At 35.4% G+C, this 26,430-nt stretch overlaps 1 protein-coding gene across 1 annotated transcript in view; it reads left to right on the forward strand.

Annotated features, from left to right (window-relative positions):
* The first annotated feature begins 4,241 nt into the window (after positions 1-4,241).
* Positions 4,242-26,430, forward strand: part of LOC129803871 (uncharacterized) — a 208,904-nt gene continuing 186,715 nt past the window's right edge. The window contains exon 1 of the mRNA XM_055850695.1: positions 4,242-4,713. The gene's annotated coding sequence lies outside the window, so the exon portion shown is untranslated. The remainder of the gene's footprint in view (positions 4,714-26,430) is intronic.

The raw sequence follows: 26,430 nt of genomic DNA on the forward strand, positions 1-26,430 counted from the left end.
CGTGTGATTTTCCAGTTGAACCATCACAATAAAAGGTCACGTTTAATGACAGTATTTTGGACAATAACGTGTTATTTAATTTGGCACAGATATTCTCCTACTCTTGGATACATCGAAAGCACATGGAAAAGTCATGCTCATGGGGTACAAAAATAGCTGGGTGAAATACTGGTGGGATCTTAATTAAAAGTGTTGGAACAATTGTCGATTTTATGCTCGATGCTAAAATGAATTTTGGAGGAATACCTGCGGTATTCTTGTGGCGCGTTTGTGCTCCAAAGCTAACAGAAAAATCTCAGTGTAAAAGGGATGTCTTAATGAAAATTTCATACATTCAACTTTGTGGAGAATTTGTGCTACTTTCTACGCCAAATGAGATTCTGCAGAACAGTCTTTGGGTTCTTACTTCGCGCCACGGAGGTGGGAAATTTAAATTGTGAATTAAGGAACAAATTTCTCAATATAATTCACGTCTTTTCTTCTGACCCAATTATGAAATTTATTGAAAAGAAAATCACTCTTCCAACAGCTCTCTCTTCTACTTGAAAAGAATTACTCTTCGTAGAATATTCCAATTTTTCCCTCATCAATATTGTTTTCGAAGAGGGTGTTAAATTGGATAAGTTTAGTTGAATAAATGTAAAGAAATGCACAATTCACTATTGAACAATAACATAGAATATCTAAAGATAGCATAAGAGGTCTATAGACAGAGTTGATAAATATGTTAATGTACTGATTTTATTTCTTTGACTTAGAATAATTCAATTCAATTTATTAAATACCATTAGGACACACTGTCGGCTGTACATCAAATGGCCCTACCGGCCCTACGTATAAAGTTAGGAGAAGGCGTTAATAGAGTCCACATGACTCAAGATATAGCATCTTCTTTCGCTCTCTGGGCACATCACTTCAGAGAATACTCCTCCACAAAAATGGAATTGCGAAAATTACGACTATGATGTTTTTCGATCACAACGCGCAGGGGTAGACCATCACCATGGATAGATAAATGACATCCATAGATTGATGTCAAACGTTTCGCCGGCTTTAGCAGTCGGTAAGTCTGGGGCTTTCAAATCCAAAATCATTCCTTCTCAAAGGGATAAAAATCCACCGTAGAACTTGGTTTTCAAATTTAGCTAAGTTTTCAACTGGTACGGATCTATATTTCAGAAGAAGCGTAGTGACTTGCATAATCGTTGTCCTGTAACGTTATACAAGCTTCAGACTTGAGACTTAGTCATATGACTTAACTTTTCTAATTTTTCAACAATCGATATTTTTGGAAAAATTGAACTTAGGATTAGATTATTAAGGGCAATATATGATCTATTAAATTATGAAAAAGCAATAAAATTGGTTGCCATTTAGGATTTTGAGTCCTTCAGGAACATGGGCTAAACCTCTAGTCCAGAGGTGTGCAAGAAACCGTTGAAACCGAATTAACGTCAAATGAAACATGTACGTCAATGGTCAAAACGCTACTATAACAAACTTATTTTGACATAAATTCGGTTTGAACGGTTTCTTGCACACCTCTGCTCTAGTCTGAAGACCGCTTTAGAGCTTTGAGCACTCTTTATAGACTATTGGCTTTTAGTCGGCTTTTAGTAACTGTGAGCGAACTACTGTCGAAATTGTATTGATTGTAATCCTTAACCCACGGTAGATCAATCAATCTACAACCAGAATTATTTAACCAGGGTTTCGATAAGAACTTGCTAAGTAGCTAACTAATCACAGCGATGTTGAACTAAATCTAGATTAAAATATTGAGATTTCTTTACTTCTTTTTATAGGAAAAGAAAAATACAATGAGGAAGTATTCTTGGATGTAGAGCTTGTATACTTCTTCGCTATCTTCTTTTGTCTTTGATCAGCTATGAGAGATCGGATCGATGAAGAACATTTTTAAGTGGTAGAATTAAAGAAAAGCTTATGAACAGAGGGGGAGAAAAATTAAATTCGAAAGCCAAAGTCACTTGCATCTACGGTACATTAAAAGAATAACGTCGGGAAAAAGGGGATCAGCTTAGTAAATTCTAGATTCTTCCCAAAGCTTTCGACTCAGACTCCAAGCCTTCCTCAGTGATCAAATCTTGTCTTTTCTTGCTTTAACTGCACTTAATTTATAATTTTTGCATTTAGCCAATATTCATTTTTAAAAAATTACAAATTAAGTGCAGTGTCCAATATTCCAAGCCCTGTGAAATCCCTGACTTTATGACAAAGCGAGAAAATACAAGATTTGACCACTGAGGAAAGCTTGGAGTCTGAGCCGAAAGCTTTGGGAAGAATCTAGAATTTTCTAAGCTAATCCCCTTTTCCCCAATGTTCACTGCTTTCAATAGTAGTAGATAACCCGTCGGATAACACTTTCAATTAAAAGGAGAAGTCAAGTATGTTATATCTAAAACTAATATCCAGTCTAAAGAGATGGGATGTAAAACTAGGTGTCCCTAAAGTCTTGTCTCTCTTGTCGTTTTCACAAGTGCCGTTGCATGTAATAGGGAAATAGGGAATCTTGTAGGAGAAAGTAACCATGTTTTGCACAGTCCCAAGCTTTACAATAATGGCTAAATTTTTCGTATGCTTTTCAATAAATGTGACTTATCTCATCCATATTTTGAAAACTAGGGGAAAGTGTCTTGTGTTTAAAATATATCGCGGAACCGCATTTATTCAGAAACATATGAAAAATATAGTCATTGTAAAGCTTGAGACTGTGCAAATCATGGGCACTTTCCCCTACGTGTATATCGATAATATATACCGGACCTATATAATAGGAGAAATGACCTTCGGTGAGAGATCTGCAGAGAATTGACAGATATCTTAAACCAAACACGGCATCTCTTGTTGCAAAGAAGAAATAGAATAGTAACCAAAGCTAATGAAGCCTTGTTGGTCCTGGAATAACAAATTATTCGCTTTCAGGAGCCCAGAACTCGGAGATTAATGCTCCTCCTTTCACATTCCCTTTCTCTCATGCTGTCATGAAGGGAAATGGCATGCAACTTTAAAATAATTAACCGTTGGGACTATTGTAGAAGAACCTACTCCTACAGGCTGATCTCAGGTTAACTAAATTGGCGCTCAATTAAAATCGAAAGGTTAAATGCTGAAGAGTCATCGTTGATGACAACCCGTTTATTAGTCCTATTTAATTTCTACTGGGATAGCTATTGGTCTTTGCAGTATAGCGTTGCGATTAAAGATAGGGATAATACAATTTATGTATTTTCTAATTAAAAACAAAATGTTATTGAGTTACGGTGGTAAGGGTGGTAAGTCGAACGTCAATTTATTGTTGATCACGAAAATTTATAGGGTACACAAAATTGCACTTTGTTATTCAAACACAAATTTTATAGTTTGGCTGTATTGCTAGCGAAATTGAACCCTATTCGTCATGCTCGTTCTACGAAGTAATTTTGAATCTATTTGCAAAACAAAATTTAGAGTATTCAAACTAAACTGCAAATTTCTTGTTATGTGAATGTTTATGTTTTATTATAATATTTTTTTTATAATACCTAGTTATTAAAGAACAGTGAATTTATGCGAAAGCGTTGTAAATGAAAACATAAAAAAATCTCCGAAAGAATTCAATTAAGAGGCTGGCTGATGAAAAATGGGAAATTTTAATTGTTACACCACGCTGGGTCGCAAGGTTCCGAATTAACATTGTGGGGTTGTCTGTTGCAATAATAAAAAAAAAACCACTAACCATGAGCTACCGACAATCAATGAGCCAAATGGTTTGGGTTGAGAGGGGTGAAAAAAAACTTGATATTATTGCTGTAATATGCAAATTTATATTCTGTGCGAATATTTCGTACAGACGCTGCATATCAAAGGCCCAAACTCCATAGATTACAACTTTTTCAGCCGTGGGTGAATCTTAAATTGCAAAATGTGATTCGCAGGGAGGCTCGAGGGATATGAAATGATATTTTCAGGGTGAGACTCGACTCGAGCCCTGATATTGTGCCCTTCCTGTCGCAATGAACCCCCAATTATGACGTTTGTACGGTGCGGGGGCGTAAAGGTGGCATTGTGAATTTTACCACCTACACCTCGTGCCAATTCCCACCCTGCGTGTGTCGCAAACATGCCCCAATTTCTGGGAGCGAGGGGCTCTCGGAGCACAATAAAAAAAACAGCCCCAACGTCTGCGCAAGCTTCACAAAACATTGGAAACCTCGTGCGATGCTGAATCTCATCATTTCTCTCAGTTGAACTGTGAGTTTACGTCGGGATGGTACGTCGACTAAACGGTGTCAGGAAGCGTTCCGTAATTTGGCGCGCGACCAACTACTAAATCGTATCTTCAAAAGCACTTTCACTTGATGAATTTTGGGCTTATTACATTTCAACACACTGCACCCATATAGACTCTCAAAATTTTAATAAAGTGTCTAACAGTATACCACTCAAATTAAAAGTACTGTCACATACTACCGATTGCAATCAGTTATTAGAATAAAATTCTCTAAAATTTGTGAACTGGTGAATTTTGAGTGTCTGACCATAAAAAATATGCAGTGTGCATATTGCAATTTCCCAGTGATTCCACGGGTGTCAATGAGTGTATTTTGTATGTGACAGCGAAAATTGGATTCCATCACCAGGCATCGGCTTCATCATCACCAGGAATAATATATCAATGAAGGGTGCTACTTCATAATCGAGGCGATTCAAAAGGTTATTGCAAATTCCATGACAAAGTTATTTTATGATTTTTAATGAACATATCTGACCCATTACCACCCACCTCGAAACCCTGTTACAATGTCAAGATACAAAAAAAAAACAAGTCAATAGAAACTTGACGAAATTATTAATTCTCTTTGGTATTTCAGAAGGGGGTGGGCTCAAGAGGATTTTTTTTTACCGAGGGAGGGTTTGACAGGTCATGTATTGAATTTCTCGATTGATTCTGCCGAGGAGCAAACGAGCTCGGGTGCAAAAACATGAGGGTTTCTTTTCAGTTCCATTTTGGGAAATTCTATAAGGGTTTCGAGATAACGTACCTAAAATAATGTCGACTATATATTCATCTATATCGAACCCCAACAGGTTCACGAACTGCCCCTTTCAAGTAACTCACATATTGGAAACATGAGTGCTCGGAGATATTAAATAACTTTACAAAATGATTAAAATTTTAGTACAGTAACAAAGCACAATATTGAATACTGATATAGGTTCAGGCATTCAGGTTAACGGTATTGTTTCAATGATGGTTTGGCTCATAAAATCATGAGATCATAAAATCCAAGCTCAAAACTGATAATAAAACATATATGTATTAAGATTGCAAAAGCCAGGTTATTATACTACTAGGAAAGACAGAAATTTCACTGTTTTCATGAAGCTCATGAACATACAACTATCTGGCTGTTGATGGTACAAATTCAGAGCGATGCATCTAGTAGACAATACAAGTTGTCAGAATTGCAAGTCTTTTACAGCACTGTACCATTGCTACAAATATTATATATTATTTTCAAACGTTGCGTTAAGCTAAGTTTCAATTAAAAATAATATCTGAGGTATCAGGTGACACTAAGGCAGTAGTAAACATTAATTTTTATATCTACATTTATTATCATTTTTTTTAGTGGTTAAAGATCCCTATAGCATCTATGAAATCACATAGGTCTCATCCTCTTAAATGTAATACCCAGCACACAATAAATTTATTTGTAAACATGTTTTTTGACATTTCAATGAGAGTGAGTGAGATCTAGATCTAGTCATCTTGCTCAATCTCATGTGAAGTTTTGAAAACATGTTTACAAACAAAAGTTGTTATGCTCTGGTCATTAGGCATAATTAAAAAAAAATATCAATGTTTACAAACAACTACTTAGTGGTTGCTACTGCCCCAGTTTCTTCTATACATCTCTTTGCTAGGTAGCATCGTCCTCTGGAGAAGGTCTTACGGCTATATGTTTCAGCACAGGAGAGCCCCTGCAAATTGTGCGTTTCATCTAAAATAAAATCATCTCATTTAATTATTTTACGATTGTAACGTAGTTTGTCTAAATATAGCTTTACGGGATCTAGCTGTAGAACTTCGAGTATTAGGCATAAGATCATTATGACGTAAATTTTCAAGTTACCAGAAGATTTGCTTTGAATTCTAAAGAACTGTACAGGACTAAGGTCCTGAAGACACTTACGCCTTAACGCTTTAAGGACGAAAAGGTCAAAAACCGAGAATCAGAAAAAATCATTTTTCTAACTTTTTAGAGCAAAATACAGCGTTGGAAGGCCGTAGGAAAAATTTCATTTTTGTGTCACGGGTGACTCAATCGTCCTTAAAGGGTTAAGCAGAAAGCCGGCTTAATGTAATTATAATCAAAATAATGATTAGACTAAATTACGACGAGTTTGCCGCTATCTAATTCGTATCTCGGCTCAGGGGATCTCGGTGGCGCAAAAGGCAAGACCGTTGGTCTTGGCCGGATGAGATCTCTGACTCAACTCTCACAGCTGTGAGTTTGAGTTCCGCCCGGTGCAATACAACTGAATGTTTGGAAAGACATTTTCACTGTAATAAAACGTAATATATATACACTGCCTCTGCCCAACAACTCCGGGAGCATGGAAGAAGCTTCCACACTTCGGGGAAGGCGCTCCTGGGCGGTCTACAAACGGACTTAGCAGATTCTTCCAACACATTGTAACAAATATTCCGATACGATTAATAATAATCTCGGCTTAAGCAGTGAGATAGGTTAGTCAAGAAACTAATGAAAATGTAATAAAATCATTATTTTGATTATAATTACGTTAAGTCGTTTCCCGGTTTAAGTTGTAAGTATGTCCAGGGTATAGATGGCAGATTTCATGAAATTTAACCGTCTCCATCTACAATAAGCAGAAAAACGTGAAATTTCATGAAATTTGCCAGAAAATTAATAAAAAAAAAATTAATACTTATATTATAATTACGCTTAGCCCAAGTAGTGTCTTAAGGACTTAAGAAAGAATTAATGGGAAGAATAATAATAATATGACAAGTACAATATTTCATAGGATGGGAACTAGGTCTTCCCGCAAGCGGGGATTTGGAATTTACTACTTAATGTTTCTGCAACTTCCATTTAAGGGACCTAGCCTCCCGCACTAACCTCCTCCAGTCCTAGAGGCACTCCATCAACTCGCTTTAAAACGTGGCATAGGCAGCTGTGGTAAATTTAGTCCTATTGTAGGCTCCTTATGGGTTGTTACCCCTCGCCCTTGTGTTTGCATTTAAAGACAATGCCATATAGCCCAATCTTCTCTAGAAGGACCAGATCAATTCTTCGTTAGCTTCATGGTCGTGACATCCCATTGGGGTTGGTTACCCAATCTTCTATCACTGTCCTGACTGTACCGTCACCCTCTAGCCCTCTTGGAGGTGAATATATCGACGACTCCATTCCATACTATGCTAAGTCGACTTAGCTTTATATTACTCCGAGAGATATGTTGTTCCTGAAACCGGGATCTACAACTGGTGAAAATTTGGTAGTCATCCCATGTTCGGGTAACGAGATATTTGAGACTTTTGAAAAAAAAAAAACACGGGCAGCATAGGAAATCGCCAACTTCAAATGGCTCTCCTGAAAAGTTGTCATTCTGAGATAGCATAGTATGGAATGGAACCATCGATATAAACTGAGGGGAAAAGGTATTACCTCCCCCCTCTCAATTTAGACGCCGGGCGTTGGGAACACGTATTATTTTTTTTTGCAGGAATAACGTTATCAGTTCTATAACTTGGTCAGGCTCATTGACCTGGCACATTGAGTATCCGAAAGAAAGGAATAGATTACCGTAAAAAAAGTACAATAAATATAACATATGAGATTGTGAATATGCAAATTAATGCACATCCCCATTTTGTTTGAAGTCTTATTCGTGTAAACAATGCCCACATACCCCTATTAAAAAAATCTTTCAATCTTGAAAATAGTATTATCGGATCGGATCTCATAGTGAAATGGGTAAAAGCACCAGTCATTGACCTTAAGATCACAGTCTCGACTCTCAAAGAAAATCATGTCGCTAATATTTAAAAGTTGTTATATTTAAAAATTAACCTTTTAACCCTTTAAGAGCGAGTAGATCACCGTTTACCCAAAAATAATTTTTCTCCTATAGTTATCTAAAATTATGTTTAGCTCTAAAGGCTCACATTATTTTTTTATGGACCTCGATTTTTGACCTTCTCGTCTTTAAAGGGTTAAACCCTTAAACCAATCAGTAAATATGATCTTGTGCTTAAAAAACAGATTATCGATCACATTACAGATGAAAAGATAATTAATGTTTTGGCAGTCTAATATTTTCTAGCTCTGAAAAGAAAAAAAATAATGTACATGTTTATAAAATTAAAGGTTTCTTCTCACGTCTTTTGCGGATTTTCTTAGCATACCCTCTGAAACTAAATGAATTTGACTTGCAAAAGAATCCCTCTAATTGCCTTTTAATACCACTTAAAGTTGTGTATTTGCAAAAAGAAACAGCAACAACGTTAAGTCAATTTAAAGCGTCTAAACCACAAAAATTAACATGAATTTTCTTAACAGAAATTTGAGGGAGTAAAAGCTCTCTAAAACAACGAATTGAATTAGAGGGTGTGCGAAAAGTGACACTTTTCCACCCCTTATTTAAAAATCAACAGAAATATAGGAGCAATGTCAAGAAAATTCATCGTCGACGAAGGGCATGAAAAATATCTGGGGGAGAATTCTTTATTATGTTCTCTTGAATTATGTACAAGCAAGAAAAAAAGAGAAGTGTGGAGAAAATTTCTCTTTCACAGCATCATCAACATCCATGATCTGCTATGTGGGTCTTATTCTTGACGAATTTTGAGTTTTTTAGGGGGACGCTTATCCGATCTGGGGAATAAGACAAACAGAGGGACAACATGGACTTACTGGGGAGGGAATGACATCCAAGGATGAAGGCAAAAACAAGCTTGTCCCCTTACTTTTAAGAGAAATAATTTATGAATTGTGTGAACATTAATTTCACCATCCACATAAATTCACGACTATTTGCGGGCTAAATGAGAATTTATCCAGCATTTCCTAGATTCTCGATTGTCATTGAGGACATCAACAGATAGAAAATGTCTGTGCTCTACACCCCCTGGAAAATGAAGAAATTTTCGTTACATTTTTTTTTATTTAAACGACTAACGATACAAACAGAAAACGCTAAATTTGGAAGGAGAGGGTGAATTTTACCCCCCAAAAAGCAAAAAAAGCGGGATCCCTGCTTGAAAAACCTTCTCCAGCCTATTCGAGTCACGAATACAACGACGTGTTGAGGCTTGCTGAAAAATATGATTTGGCGAAATATAAAAATTGAATCGTATTTTTATTCATTAACTTCACTCCCCATCCCCAAAAAAAAAAAACACACCCTCCCCCTTTATGTACCGAAATGAGTCAAAATGGAATTTTTTGTCAGATGCTGGATATGATATTGTACGGCAGCATAACATGACAAATATTTTACAATATGAATAAATTAATTTTACTCTCCCCAACACCATTTTGGAGGAGTAGAAAAGATTATTTATATGGAAATAATTAGGGAGAGATGGAAGCAAAGGCAAAAAAACTGCTGTGAATTTTATGCAAAGTTACAATTTTTTCATTTTTTTTCTAAGGTCAGGGGATTATCTGTAAAACGAGAAAAATTACTATCACCTCTGAAAAAACCCCCCATGATTCAAACGACTAACTTTCTGCCGTTGTGGTTGGAAAAATATTTTTTTTCGCGCGAAATACAAGAGAAACAGCAAAAAGAGTCAATGAATAGCGACTTTGTGAACCATGAAGTATGGGCTTACAATTATATTTTCATTGTATAAAGAATGGAGATAGGATAATCCCCAGAGCAAAACAGTCTTCTGCAGTAAAGCCGCAACTTGTCATATCCTTAAAATAAATTTTTTTTGGAGTTTACTATCTCAATTTCATCCTTGTGCCGTTAAGATTTAAATTTAAATGGAATTTCGACTTGCCACCTTTTGGTCTACAAGAATATGTCAAATATGTATTATGACTTGAAATGGAAAAAGAAATATATTTTACAATTTTTCTTAAACTTGAGAGAAAAGAATTTAAATAATCTTTTAATTGTTGACAACTCTTATTGATCACTTTTCAAGCACCCCCCTTACTTTAACCCTTTAAGGACGATTGGGTCACCGTTGACCCAAAAATGAAATTTTTCTTTCGGCCTTATAAAGTTGTATTTTGCTCTAAAAAGTTAGAAAAAAATATTTTTTCTGACTCCAAATTTTTGACCTTCTCGTCCTTAAAGGGTTAAGGAACTGTTATTCGGCACATCCTTGCGAATCAGATGATTTCCAAAAATCACGTCATGTTAATCAGAGTCATCAATACGGAGAGTATTCTTTTTCTCAAATTCAAAGGGTTAACAACTTTGACAAGCATATTTCTTAATCATGTAGAGTACGTATGGGTTCATTAGCAAGATCTTGTAATCTCAAATGAGAGAGACCGGCGCAGAATTAGCCACGTATAGTATTATAGGGAGTGGTATCTTATAGTTTGCCTGCGAAGGAATATTGAGGAAACTACTTTTTATTCTAAATATATACTTCCCTTCCTATTCATTGAAATATTTATCAGCCTTACGGTGCTATCACTCTAGGATTTTCACAATTTTATTTCAAATTCAATTGAGCCAATTGAGAATTATAAGATTTCTATAATTTACTTGAAAATTCTCACATCCAGGACACATTTCACAAGAAATTTGCTCAATTTTATATAGTGCCGCGAGATTTTTGTTTGTGAATGACTCTGGAAAATGTGTAATAACACTTAAAATGTCTTATAAGTCAGTTATCTGTCATCCCAACTGCGATTTCTTGACACAACAATTTTCTTTGAATTGCTTTGGAGGAACTTAGCAAATTACTCCTGATACTGAAGCTTCACTCGCGTACAAGTTAATCACTAATCACTGTACTTATTTTATTTATTTGTTGGTCACAAATAATAAATTACGAGTGAATAAATTTAATAAGAACAATTTTGTTCAAAAGGCTTCTGGTTTAACTGCAATAAAATTGAAATTAATGAGCAATTTTAACATTTTAATTTGCTGAATTCAAATTTAATTGAGCAATCACATTTATGCTATTTTAGCATGTTTAAACATGTTTTTTGGTGGTCAAAGTATTAGTTAATATCAATAAATAAGCGAAAATCTATCAATCCAAATGATTTTTAATGCAAAATAACGCATAGGAACAATTCATCTGAAAATTAAATTGAATTTACAAATTGAAAAAATCCTAGTATGATAGCACGGTTATAGAAACTTTTTTCAAAAGTTCAACAATTTCAAAAGTTTATCAGACAATTTAGTTTCGGTGATGGAACGGTAAATAATAAAATAAATAAACAGTGAAAAAAGGCATGCAAAATAATTTAACTCCTGATTTAATTGAACACTGTAACTGGGTTAATAAAGAAAATGATTGTAAAGTATCTCACATTGAATCCTCGAAGATCAAAGCTCCAGTAACATGGAGGGTTTTCTCCTACTTACTATAAGGTAAAGTGATACAAGTTGGACATAGTGCTACAAGTTGGACAATTCACCGGTACAAGTTGGACAGGGATTTTTTCTTGATAAATACAGTAGGGGAGACCGGGATAGAATTAACCACCAAATGAGATTTTTACGTATAATTAGTACAAAATATGATTGTATGACGCTGATAAATATTTCAATGAATAGGAAGGGAAGTATATATTTAAAACACAGGGTGGTTTTCTCTCCTTCGCAGGCAAACTATAAGACACCACTATCCAATACTATACGTGGCTAATTCTGCCCTGGTCTCCCCTACTATTTTTTTTTTAGGCACAAGGAACTAAATTATAAAACTAAAGCATTAAAAATATACAAATAAAAGTGAAGTACTAAATTTTCCAAGAAAAAAAGCCCGGTACAACTTGTACCACTTTACCCTACTTACTTACTGAGGTATCACTACGTCCCTTTGATAGACAAGAAATCCGCCACCACATTTACATTGTTGTTGTCGGCGATTCGCAGTCATCCCCGCCAGCATCGAAGTACCAACACCCAATTTTTTAAGGACATCACCCACCATGTCTTTCCATCTCCTTCTGGGATAGTCTCTGGACCTTTTAACCACCGATTCCGGATTCCACATCTTTCTGGGTATCCTACATAGGATCCATCTCTCGAAACCCAGTAGGGACCTCTTCTGTTCGGGTCTATGGTACCACTTCAATGGTACCGTATGTGCCAATCGGTTTCATAAAAGACCAACAATATATTTTGGTTTATGTTGACCAAGAAACGAACTTTGAAAGTAACACTGACAAGAGTGCGTAAAACCACCTGCTTCCGGTCACCAGTCAGTGTCTCATTTAACTCTATCCTGACTATATTGCCCGCAGTCTAACCGAACTGAGATATAAGGTAGGTATTTGAAGTGTTTGTCCACCTCAAAGTTCCATGCGTTCATGATAATGTTCTGCTGGTACTTACCGGTGACCATATACTTCGTTTTTCCTTCATTAATCTTGAGTCCCATCTCTTCTACCGTTACACTCATATCGACAAAAATCTTCTTCTGAAATTTTTATCAACCGAATGGGGTCATCTCATTACTTGTTTAAAGGGTCGTGGAATTTCTGGTAAAATTGAATCGGTTCCAATCAATTTTGAAATGGTTATGAACCGATTTATTTTTATTTTTATTTTTATCCGAAAATAAATTGTATTACTTTGAAGCTATCTTAGGTGAACCTTTCAGTGATTTATGAATCGGTTTATATTATTTGTGAACCGATAAATGGTAGATTATGTGAAAGAACATTTAAGGTAAAGCATCTAAGTCTAACTGTGTTATCACACTTGCACATTAAAATTTTAATATGATTCACATTAATTGTCGCTGGTGAGAGTCCAAATGTTAAATATGTGTATTTAAATCATTTTATATTCAAAATTTGATATACTTGTTGATATAAAGGTAGACTTGGTCCGCAAAATTTGATATAAATTGATTTATAGCATTAATGCGAAAAATCAATGCGATTTTCTCTTTAATTTTTTAATGTGAAAAATATTTATGCTTTAGGTAAATTTAAACTTATTTTTGCAGGCCAAGTCCACTTCTTTATCAATAAATAGAAATACCCCAAATATTAAGTGACTCAAAGACACAAATAACATAACTATTTGGATACTCACAATAGACAATTAATGTGAATCACATTAAAATTTTAATGTGCAAGTGTGATAACGCCGTAAGTATTCGAGTATTTCCCAAAACCTTGGTAGTTCTAAAGACCAAAAAAACTAAAAATCAGTAAAAATATATTTCATTACTGTTGGATAATCCACTTGGGCTCAAAGTGTTAAATCTGTTTATCAAGATATTGTGCTTTGATCCCATTTCGTTATAAAAAAAAACTGCAACTTGTAAAAGGATTTTTTATAACAGAGCTGCAGGAGATATGATACAAAGCTCATTTCAAAAATTCAACTAATTAATTAAATGTGAAGTATTCATTGTTTTACAAAGAGGATTCAAAGCAGTAAAAAAGCGATCCATTGACTTTCAATGTTCAGTCAGTACTAAAAGTAAGATATAATGGAAAAAGCTACAACGTTGTTCGAAACGACATACACGATTTATTGCCTTTCATATGGAAAAGGTATAATTAAATGGCGTTCCACGAATTGATGTTGGAGATTGAGGGATGCTTTTGTGAAGAAAAAAAAATTGGAGCATCCCTACGCATAAAATAAAGCCAATTGATGGACTAAAATCCCTTTGCAGAAACTTTGAGGCAATTTTAGCTGGAAAGTTCCTGTATAGTCGTATGTCATCGTCACACAGCTATTTTTTTATCATTTCTAATCCACAAAATTCCATGCACTTTACCCCTGGGAAAGTCACCCTACAGAATTCACAAGCTCAACATGTAAAAAAAAACATGAAAAATCACTTTCAACATCGTCCAATATTGGTGGCATTTATTGCTGGTACTTTGTGTCGACATTTTTCCGTGGCGAGTGACCCCCTACTTTGCAGATGATTGCTCGTGGCGACAAATTGACCCAGATTTGCCAGAAAAAAAATTTAATTAGGACAACTGATGATATCCGTTGTTAGAGGAATTGTGCAGAATTCTCAATTTCTGAACAATGAAATAAACTGAAATTCGGAATAATCCCCTTTGGCGTCATATCCTCATGTTTCAGGATAGAAAAGATTTTTTTTTTTGAGAACGAGAGTCTTTATTTGCAATATTCCATCACACAAATGAACTACTAGTCATTTGAGTTCCTCAATAAAAAAGATAGCAATGCATACCAATATTGCAAAATTCTCGAACTCGTTATTTTGATGCTATACCCCAATTGTGTGGTAAATATCGTGTGTTCAAGCATTTCGCACAAGTATCTACAAAAATTGAAGAATGAAGATATGAAAAACAAAATATTAAAGATTCAAATGTGTTCTCAGTTATTTATTTTCTTATTTGATTTCACAAGGGTCAAAGGTGGTGCAATTGGTAAGAGCGTTCGGCTCTTGGGCGGTGTGACCCCCGGCTCGACTGTCACAGTTGTGAGTTCGAGTCCTGCCCGGTGTAAATGATTGACATTTTTCACGAAACATTGTAATCTAAATAATAAATTTGTAAACTGAACAATGTACAAAATGGCAATAATATCCCGGTACATCGAAATAAATTAATAGTAATATTTAGAGAATTGTGCAAGACAATATAGTCAAGAAAGTACTTCTTAGGTGTGATACTTAGATTTTTTTCACAGGACAGCATTTCTACTTTTTACCACTCAACTATTCTCAAAATATCATAGCGTTTTAGACAAATTCTAAGAAATGAGGTTACGCTGTTTGTCAACCTTTGACTTGCTTAGAGGCTAAACGATTGGATATAGAGATATACAATTTTCAGGGGCCCCAAGCTATCTCCCCACATATAAGTTCATGACAGATTCAGGAACATGCCTTTCATTTTCCTGGTACCTTTTACCTTGCCTTTTAAAACAATATTTTTTGGAATTTACTGAAAATACGTTTTGTTATTTTTTCATTTTTGGATACGTTTTAGAGAGGTCGCTGTCGAAATTCCGAGATCCAAAATACTTAAAAGGATCATAGCTACTCTCAAGATTACACCTCTGCGCTTTCTGGGGGTAAAGACAATTTTCGTGTGTTTTGCGAAATATTCCATAAAAATCATTCAGTTTTCTCAGGAGTGGAGATAGGAAAAATTCCTGCCTACACCCAGGATTGAACTGGAGACCTCTTGTTAACTAGATGATTGATCTACCATTTGAGCTATTAGAGGCCACATGCTCTGCTTGACTAAGTACACGACCTTAACCAATTGTTTTGTGGATTGCAATCGTTTACACTCTGAGTTGCGAGATTTGGAAACGGTATGGTATTTCCAAGTTTAGTTTTAGCTTTTGTGATGACTAGGTTGGACAAATACCTGGAGAAACAAAGGATCATCATCTCTATGACAGAAATGTAACGAGAAAAGCCTTGAAAGGCTCTAGGAAAGGCTAGGGAATGAGCGAATCCGCACGTACTTGGAGTACCGAAGTCAACTCACTTTAATGAATGATATGGAAAGTTTCCGGGCTTCTTGTGACATTCTAAGTTTCCCTTACATGAAAAGGAAAAGGAATTGGTAAGATTGGTTCATGAAATGAAGAACAATGGGCATCATCCTGTTGAGGCGGATTAGCTGTCCAAATTTACAGCCAAGTTGTCCAAATTAATAACCAAGTTGTCCAAAATAAGAGCCAAATTCACTTCTACATATCAATTCATTTTTAAACGTATTAAGACTAATTTTAGTAAAAACAAAGACAATAAACCCTTGCCAAGTTTCTAAACAACCCTTCTGAAAAGAGAGTAACAAAAAAAATTAATTAGTATTGAAAATATCGCACTTCAAACTTGGAACATCGATGCTTATAAACAGACTATCCAAAATTATGAGCTTTTGCCCTAAGTTGAACTAAAGTTACTAAAATTCTCATAATATTCTATACATTATCCATTGTATAACTTCGATCTTTACGGGGATTTGACCATTTAGGACCAATTTGATACCATTTTGGTCCTAGCGGGATTTTGGCTCTAAACCTTTTGGCTATCTCCAGTTTTAGAGATTGTTTAGGAAAACATTTCGTATCGTTTTAGAACTCACTGGAAAGGTTTTGAAATTTCTCATAAGTCTGAACGGGTTCCAATTAATGAACCGGTTATTAACCGATAAGTAATTCCAGTCCCAAAATTATTATCAAACAATCTTCCACGGAAGGAAGCAAGAAAGACAGGGAGTCGAAGAGATAGTACAAAAGTCTGCACTACTACTCTTCAGGAAAGGAGACTCGTCCTTGTTCCCATAACATCCTGTATTGGAAAATAATGAATAGTCCCAAAATTTCCCACAATCATAAATTATTACAGTAGTAATAATTAATTTAATTTAATTTAATTTCAAGCGAATAGGGTCATGTCTGGGCTCGTTGGAAAGTTCTTGGAATTTCCGACAAAACTGAACCGGTTCCTATCAGTTTTGAATCGGTAATGAACCGGTTCATAACCGATAAATAATTTTTATACGAAATTCAAATAAATTACTCCCGAGGTGTATTTTGGGAAATATTTTGAGTGATTTATAAGTCAGTTCAAATCGGTTGTAAACCGGTAATGAACCGGTTATTTACCGATAAGTAATTTTTGTTCGAATATAATTTTTATTACTCTTTAAGCTATTTTGTGGAATCTATTGAGTGATTTATGAATCGATTCAAATCGATTGAATACCTGTAAACGGTAAATGATGCGAAAGTACTTTTAAGGTATAGCATCTCAGTCACGAGTTCGAGCATTTCACAAAGCTTGGGGGACGCTTTTGCTACTTTTTTTCTCACAAATAAAATTAAGTTCTTAATTTCGCTAAAGTAAAGGCTTTTTTAAAAATTTCATTTTTTTTCTTTTAAATAAAAATAAGATTGTTATAATTTTGTCACCTGTTTACCTCAATATAGTTTTAATAATAGTTAATAGTTTAATAATAATAATAATTTTCCTTAAGATTTCTTAAATTTAATGGGCTTGTATTATTTAATAATTATAATCCAACGTAATTCTTTACAAAAATGTAAAGTTCTCAAACAGAATTATAAATTAAATTTTTCTACCGTATAAAAGGTTTATAAAGGTTTCATTTCTACGACAGCCTTGGAACTTTGACAGCCAAAAACGAATGAGTTTCCACAGTGCACGAAAATTAAATAAGAGTTAAATTGTTGAATTTGTCGCAATGTAGAATTTTCTTCTTTGTCGAGGCGAGAGCATCAGGATGAAAATGTTCTTCAATGTGTGTAATTTGCTAATTGAAAATAAATACAAGAGCGTACTCGGGAGAAAAGTGCAAAAGCGACAAATTCTTCCATTTCTGTATGTACATTTCTTGAAGAAACATGGTTATATTGCGGTATAAATATTTGCACGAATTGATACACCACAAGGCACAGACTTTTCACTCGTTCAAAATGATAGTATAAGAACTACAATTTTGCAACATTGACACCAAGAGCAAGAACTTATTTTTCAGCTGAAAAAGATTCTCTCTAGTGCAGTTTGCATTTGCATATCCAAGTTTCACTTGCTTCGAGAATATGTCGCATTTTCTTTTGCCATCTCCATGGAAGCTGTGTAAAATATTAAGTACAAATTGGGTCAATTGCAATATTAACCACTTCGTTGAGTACAATTCAAATTTCAGTTTTACTGATGCATTTTTCAACCAGACCCTTCAAATATAGTGCATCAAATATCATATTTCGTATTTTAATTAATACCTTCCATAGCATGTGTTTATTTTGGCTTCAACAAAAAAAACACATCCACGTCAATTTTAATTGGAGCCCAATAAAATATTTAATTCCAACGAGAGTGTTTCCTATATTTTGTGCTTTTTTCCCAAAATACCTGTTTCAAATCATCCATTGGCTAATTTAGGGTATATTTTTCATCGCTTTTGCGGAAATGAAATTGCTGTTTTGCAACATGTTGATTTGTGTGACAGCACCAATTCTCTGAATAATTGAATGCGATGTTTTTAATTGAACACTTTGAGTGCTTAAAATTGTTAAAATATTAGCAAGGCAGTGCGGCAGATGTATTCACGTTAATAATGTAGAATCCATCGATAAACACTGTAGATTTTGGCACAGACATTGTTGGAGCATCAGATAAGTGCTTTTCAGTAAGTGCTCCATAAAGATAGGTTGTAAATTTCATTTTATCCATATTTTGTAACTTTATTTGCGACAGGGCAGGGAGTACTTCTTCTTAAAATTATATTTTCTTTGTAACATTTTCTCGAAAATATTGTATCGTATAGGGGTATTTCAGATTCTAAGATTTTTTCCTAAATATACTGCAATTGCTTAATCCCTAAGTCAATTGAAACATTCTTTTGAAACATTTTTTAAATATTGTATTACTCTAACACTGGTATTATATTAAAATTTTAAGGTGCTTCTCATTGTTACTAATAAGCGTCCAAATGTGTAATTTGCATCTTTAAATACTTAATATTTAGAGTTTATTTTATTTTTTGATGGAAAGATTGATTTGTTTTGTAAAAATAGAAAAAAAAATTACTTGAAGCACAAGTACGTTTCACATAAAAAAATAATAATAAAAAAATTACATAAAGTTTTCGCCAAATATTGCGGAAAAAGTTTACCTATTTATCAATAGGGTAAGTGTGCTAAATTTCGGCATAGTTGCATGCAAGCGTCAAAGTCTCAAGTTTGAAATATAATATCTTAAATACAAATTGATTTTTTTTATTCTTTCTTTTGTAAGAGTGTTGCTTGAAACCTTGTAAAGAGTTTACCGTCTTTATTTACTGTAAAACCATTCTTAATACATTTTAAAATGAATAAAATATAGACATATCTTTGGTGCCCTATTTCAGCTACCTTCATTCTCATAGTTTCTCGCCCTTCTGGAAATTACTGGAAATACTGGAATTCTTCCAATATCTTTTTGACATCATCTCGTTTGTCGAAGCTACATTTTTTGTTATTCTTTTGCATTGTAATCTCTAGAGTACGTAAAATCTAAAATTTCATGAAAATTCGAGGAACAAAAAAGGTGGCCGAAATTGCAAACTGGCCGGAATTAGGCACACTTATACACAGAAATTCAAAAATTCAAATTGTAAATATTAAGTAATTTAAAGATACAAATCACATATTTGGATGCTTGATAGAAACAGTCAGGGTCTCAGACTGGATGTTAAGTTCATTTTCTAAATGTAACGAAATCCTAAAAAAACAAGGCATTATTCGTGGTTTTTCAAAAGTGGACCATTTGCTCTTAATATCTAATCCTCGATTAAAAAGTTACCAAATATCACCGAATCATAACCAACATGAAATTAGAGTAGTTAAGTCATATGGCTAAACCTTATGCTTTAGACAGTCTTACAGCTTAAGCCAAGAGACAGCTCAGTGCGAAATTGTTGGGAATGTAGTCTAATCATTAATTTCATTACAATTACATTAAGCTGTCTCTTGGCTTAACCCTTTAAGGACGATTGGAACGGCGGTGTCCCATTAAGAAAATAATATAATATTTCCTGACTACCTAAAGGTTTTTGTCCAATGTTTGTACGTAATTGCAAAATATAAGGTTAAAGGAATCTAGGACACATTTTTCAAGTCTCTAACTATTGGCTAGTACTAAATATTTGAGCTCAAAAGTGACGAATTTTTAAATTCCCATATTCGTAATCAAACTTAATTTATTTTTCATTAGATTTAAAATTATTATTTATTTTTGTTCCTATCGTTCATAGAGGTAACAAATACACCGAATCAGACTCTGTTGGACTTTCCAAGGTTGGATGTAAGACGTTTCACAAGTTTTTTATTCGATTTCTTTTTTATCATCGATTTGCAGTCTGAAAAAAGTGTCTCGTCCTTAAAGGTTTAAGCCTTAGGGGTGTCTAGCACATGAGGTCTGAAGCTCCTAGAGGAGACCCCATATAAACCCCGGCGGATCTTCGAGAGTATTGAACCTATAAAATTTTACAGTAACAATTTTTCTCAAATTCTCATACACTGATAGGGACTTAGGACCTTTGAATAAATTTTCTTTACATAATTCTTTACTGACAAATTTTACAGACTAAATATTCTAAAGGATCGTCCTGAGTCTATTTGAGACTTAAGCCTCTACAAATAGATCTTAATATTACTCAAATTAAAGGTGAGGCAAGAGTTGAGCCTTAAGAAGTATCGAACTCGTAATTTAGGTGCAATCCTTCATAGGTGAAATCCTAGAAAAATATTTTCGAGTCTAGATGAATACAATAATCAAAGTTAGATCAAAGTCATAAATCAAACAATCTCGGAAGAGCCATAATCTCGAATTAGCTAAATCTTGAATTGGTAAAAATCCCGAAAAGTCAAAATATCGAATAGGCAAAAATACAGAAGTCGAAAAAAATCCCAGACTCCAAAATCCCGAAAGCCAAGAAGTTGACTGGACCGGAATCTCGAATAGACAAAACCTCAAATTGGTCGAAATCTTGAAAGGCTAAAATCCCGAAAAGCTAAAATCCCGAATGAGTTTAAAATTCCGATTGAAAAATCCCGAAAAGCCAAAATATCGACAAGCTAAAATCCTAATAGTCAAAATCCCGAACGCCAAAATGCCGAACTTTAAAGTCCCGAAAGCTAAACAGCTGATTGAACTGGAATCTCGAATAGGCAAAACCTTGAATGAATCAAAATCCCGAAAAGCTTAAATCCCGAATGAGTTTAAAATCCCGAGCGAAAAATTCCGAAAATCCAAAATAACGAAAAGCCAAATTCAAAAAGTCAAAATCCCGAACGCCACAATGCCGACCTCCAAAATCCCGAATCCCGAAAACCAAAAAGCTGACTGGACCGGAATCTCGAATAGACAAAACATCGAATGGGTCGAAATCTCAAAAAAATAAAATCCTGAGAACCTAAAATGCCGGAAAGTTAAAATCATGGAGATCAAAATTTGGAAAGGGCCAAAATCCTGAATACCTAAAAGAGTCAAAGCTACTTCCACGATCATATCCTCACTTGCTGGAGGCAAAGGGAAATTTTCTGTGTTTTGGAAAATTATCCCAAACATTATCCTCCGTATAATTTCGTCTCTCTCAGGATTTTGACTATATAGGATTTTGAATTTCAGGATTTTGGCCCTTACGAGATTTTAGATTTTCGCGTATTGGCCAGTACCGCCACAATTCATTTTCAAAAAAGGGAAGGAAAATAGTTAACTTTTAATAAGTTGTTATTTAAGGGGACAAATTTATGCAAAAAAAATTGCACAAAGTCAATAAAATAAGTTGCCTTGTAAACATTTTCCGACTGTGTTGAAGACTTTACATGTAATTAATAAATTTTCAGTAGGTATCTTTGTAGTTTCAGGACAAACCCTCATTTCATGTTCTTTTTAATTTCCGGGAATTATAAATCCATAGAACTTCCGTTGCAACATTTTTCGATTATAAGCAATATGCTTATATTTACCCTGGTAATGTATGAACTAGGAAAAAGTCTTTTCCTCCGAATCTGAGTTTCCGGGGTAATGTCGAATGGTGGGAGAAATAGAGACGAGACAGTTGGATATTTGTCGATTGCCGCCAGAACTTTTAAGGATGAACATGTAAAATTGAAAATGTGTGTCATTGAGTGATGAGGATGGTGACTTATATACAGAGCTACTTTCCGGTATCCTAATCCCCAATACAGTCAGTATTGAGGCAATGTGGGGGTACAAAGTATACACTATATACGAATCTTTCTGTAATGCGACTCAATCGTTTATCAAAAGCTAAATAGCTACAGTGACAGACACTCGAGTGCAAATAAATCCCCAAGATTTCACCAGAAACATTATAACAAGCATTGTTTTCGTGTATAGAGGCATCACCCAAACCCTCCAAAGAAAGTGATTCCTCTCACAAGTAAGTCGCCTTACATCGACGTAGGGTTTGGGGATGGTAGAGATGTGAGTTTTATGGCATGGATGGGAAGCTTTCAGCATGTTTCACTCGTTTGCTCCACCATCAGGTATTTATCTTGGTAACTCTTTTCTGCGCCCTCAAGAATTTCAACTCGCAGCCAAAGGGAGTTTCGCATATTCAAGTATACTACAACATCCCACCCTACCTCAACACCCCCGCCCCAAACTCGGGCTATTTATCGTGCAAAAGGAGCTCCAGAGATGTCGTACCGCGTGCTCCAACCATGGATGACTCCCAAGGATTTGAAGATTGAGTGGCGAACAGGCGGGGGAGGACGCCTGGATGGGTGCTGAAAATTGGGTGAAGTTTTCACCCATCCAGTTTTACAGATTTTACGTGCAAGAAAATTGAAACTCTGTGAGACTTTTCACTCAAAGCAGCACGCCAAATATTTGCTCTTATCCTGAAAAATCTCTTATCCACTCTTTTCACAGCTTTAACGCGTGGATTCATGTGGATTTTTCCCACTCGCACAGAAGCATTTGCATAGGGAAAAGTTGGTCTTTTTCCGCCATCCGATGATAAATTTGCGTTGAAGTTATATAAAAGGCTGGGAAGGATACAAACACTCTATGAAAAGCAAGTTGAAGCGAGTCGAAAACATCTTTCCATTGTTGGAATTGCAGTCCAAAAGACACAGATTTGGACACAGACGACTTTTCGATTTTGTGTTTGCACCATTTGCCCCTATGTCCATATCACTTTTCGAAATTACAATGAAAGTAATATACTTCAATTCATTTGAAATAAATGTCATATTTTCAACCAGTAAAAACTTGATGTTAATCCGATAAACTCCTTTCTACAGGAGCATTATAAAAATTTTTGAGCGAATGAAAACTCCAAAATACGGAATGCAATTCTACACCTTTCTTCTATAGCTTAATTCTGCTTAATTCCAGGGGAATGAGCTCGTCTAGAAAGATTGTATAATATGCTGTTGATGCTGTTGAATAGGTAAAAATAAATTTATGGTGAAGCTTAGTAGGAGATTTTTATTTTAAAAGGAACATTTCGAACGAATACACCCTAGATTACATGGGCCTTCAACCTCCGGTACATTCATACGGCTAACCAAATCAATAAAAGAGACTGAAACATACATTTATTGTTGTTTGATACAAATTTAAGTAAACTCAACTTGTAAACTTGTGAGTAAATGTTTAAATTCAAACTTTATAGAAACATGAATTATTTAAATGTGCATATGGGTGATATTCACTGAAACTAGTTTGCTATATTTATGTTACATATTAAAATGGTCATCAAAAGCTAAATTTTGATTTATTAAGTGTTCCATTGTACAGAAATTGGTATTTGATTAACTAAGGACTTCTTGATTTTTAAACGTGCTCCTTGGAACTTTTTGTAAATACTTATTGTCAAAATTAAATAGGAAAAACATCTGGAAGATGTTCAGGTTCGATCTTAAGGCGTTCCAAAGCAAAATTCTGATTTTGATTCATCCACGTTATCCTTGGTCTCACAATCTTGTCCTCACAATAACTTGCATAGCTTTTCTGGGGAAACCTTCATCATTCATGCGCTGATCATGACCACAACATCAAAGTTGTGATCTCTCAACCAAAAGGCGCAACTTCTCGACTCTTAGCTCTTCCCTAACGACTACGTTCACTTTTCTTATATGACCCGGTGGGACCAAAATACACAGTTCACATGACATACAATGTATTTACGACTTATTCGTGGAGGAAAAATACATAGTTACACATGTGTTATGTATTTGATGAGGACTTGTTATTCAAAAATACAAGTTCACTCACATACACAGTATAAACTACGTATTTCTGTACTGAGAGTACATATTTGTACGAAAACTCCGTATAAACTACGTACTTGTAACTGCAAAATAACTGTCAACACACACATACAGACGCACACGACCAAATGGCGACCAAACAAACTTGTCACATGCACCTGCCGTTTTTATTTCCAAATATTGACGAAATTATAGAAGTCACATGGATTTTAATATATTTTATTTAACCAGAGGCAACGATTGAACAATTTAGATAATCACAAAGTATCGTGTAAAAAAAATATTTTGCAAAAACACTCACAGAATGGAATAAAAACACGCGTATTTTAGGTTTGCAACTTCTTTAATATTTTCACTTCACTATTTTCTACAGATAACACAGCGTCGCATAATTATTATATTATTATAATCACTGAAATTATTTCCCGAAAATATTTCCCGTTGTCAAAACAGCTGACAACACGCCTGCCAACAGCATTTTCTGTCATACGGGGTTTTTATTATATTTACGATGTATGTAGTACTGCGTATTTACTCTATAAGAGATAATACTTCACACGGACACACTCACACCAAAGCACACTTCGGGTCTCATTTGGTGCAAATAGTACTGAGTAAAATATATGGGCGTACATGATGATACTGAGTATTCGTACAACGTATATACACAATTTATACGTAGTTTGGTCCCGCCGGAGATCTCGACGAATGATTCTCTTAACCGCCCGGAGGTATCTCATCTCGTCAGCTTGTATTCGTGATCTTAATTTTTCGGTTATTAGTCAAATCTCATAACCATAGGTGAGAATAGGAATGAACATAGGTTTGAAAACCAATAATTTGAAAGACTAATCTCGGCCTTTCTCACCACGCTTCTGTCAAGCTTCCTCATTAAGGTGTCTACACATTGAGAACAATTTTTGTCAAAAATTGCTTTTTTGAAGGAAATTGGCTGCAGTGCTGTAGGTAGAAACGTCAAAATTCTGTCAAAAATGCAATTTTTGATGAAAATTGCTCCCACTGTGTAGAGGCCTTTACTGCAGAAACCTGACCGATCCACGACAAGAGCTCTGCGTCCATCCTACTTGAACTCCTTTACTCTTCACCTTTTTCAATGAGGCTCCACTAACATGTAGTGTGCATTGTACACTCTGTCATGAGTTTACCACTGCCACCGACTTAGCAATGGGTTATGATTTACGTAATTGTATGTAGTTTTGTTATTACTTATTTTGGTGGCTTCAATATCCCTTTAGGGGACCAGGTCTCTCGCACTAGCCGTCTGCAGACCTGGCGACTCTTCGCAGCTCCCTCCGGCACCTCAGCACTCCCATCTGTTGCTTAAGGACATTGTACGCTATTTCCTTTCATCGTTTCTGAACATCGTTTCTGAACATTCCTTCAGCTGGCAGTGCTCCTATAATGGCCGTCTGGCTCCTCATTAAGAACTTACAGTTCTCGCTATTGTGTTATATTTTGTGATCTTCGATAACCGAGAGCAAGGGAGCACCTATTCCCTGCTGCCATCCGCTCATTGACCTACATAGTAACACTGTTGTCAGAGTTCACCGTGGTTCCAAGGTATTTGAAGCTTAGGCTTGAGTTTAGGAAATCACAAAGTTCATAAATCAACTGTGAGGTTCTAGTGGTATCTTGGTCCTGCGAGACTGATTGCAAGATATTTCGCCTTATCCTCGTTGACACTGAGAAACCTTATCCTTTCCGCGTCCTTTTTGAATGGAGCCCCATCCTTTCCGCAGCAGTAGCTAAGTTGACAAATGACATTGATATTATCCATGTATGCAAACAGCTGCGAAAACTTGTATTGGACGCATGATCGTTGGTTCTATCCAGAAATCCTAAGTGTTCTAAGGCGACAGGGCATCACCTTGCCTTAGCCCGGAGCATATTCGGAACTTTTCAAGCCTTTGTTCCTACCACTTTAAACTATCACTGCAAACGGGAGATTGTCATTCTTACCAACCTCGTAAATTTTGCACGAATGTCGAGCTGCCCTAAAGCTATGGCTTTACCACCGCCTATGCCGAGCTGCACTAATGCTATACACACAGTGATTGTATGTTCCTGTTCTCTAGTATTTGATACACACATTAATCAAATGATTCGCTGTAGATCTTTTAAGTTGAAATCTTGACTAGTACTCTCCGATCGCTTTGTTGGCTTATGGTTTCAGCCTTGTTAGTATCTTTATCGATAGGACTTTATAAACTGAAACTAGGAGAGCAATCCATTGTAGTTGTTGCAATTCAGTCTGTCTCCTTTCTTGTATACTAGGACAGTTGGGGCCAAGCTCAAATCGTAGGGTATCGTCTCCGACTCCCAGACGTCGAGTAAGACCATGTGGATTCGGTTGTATAGCCCCTCTCCACCATATTTCATCAACTATGCCGGGATATTATCCTCGTCAGAAGCTTCATGGTTTTCCAAGTTTTGAGTTCCGTC

The sequence above is a fragment of the Phlebotomus papatasi genome, chromosome 2 (genome assembly GCF_024763615.1).
Source record: "Phlebotomus papatasi isolate M1 chromosome 2, Ppap_2.1, whole genome shotgun sequence".
In the NCBI taxonomy this organism is placed as follows: domain Eukaryota; kingdom Metazoa; phylum Arthropoda; class Insecta; order Diptera; family Psychodidae; genus Phlebotomus; species Phlebotomus papatasi.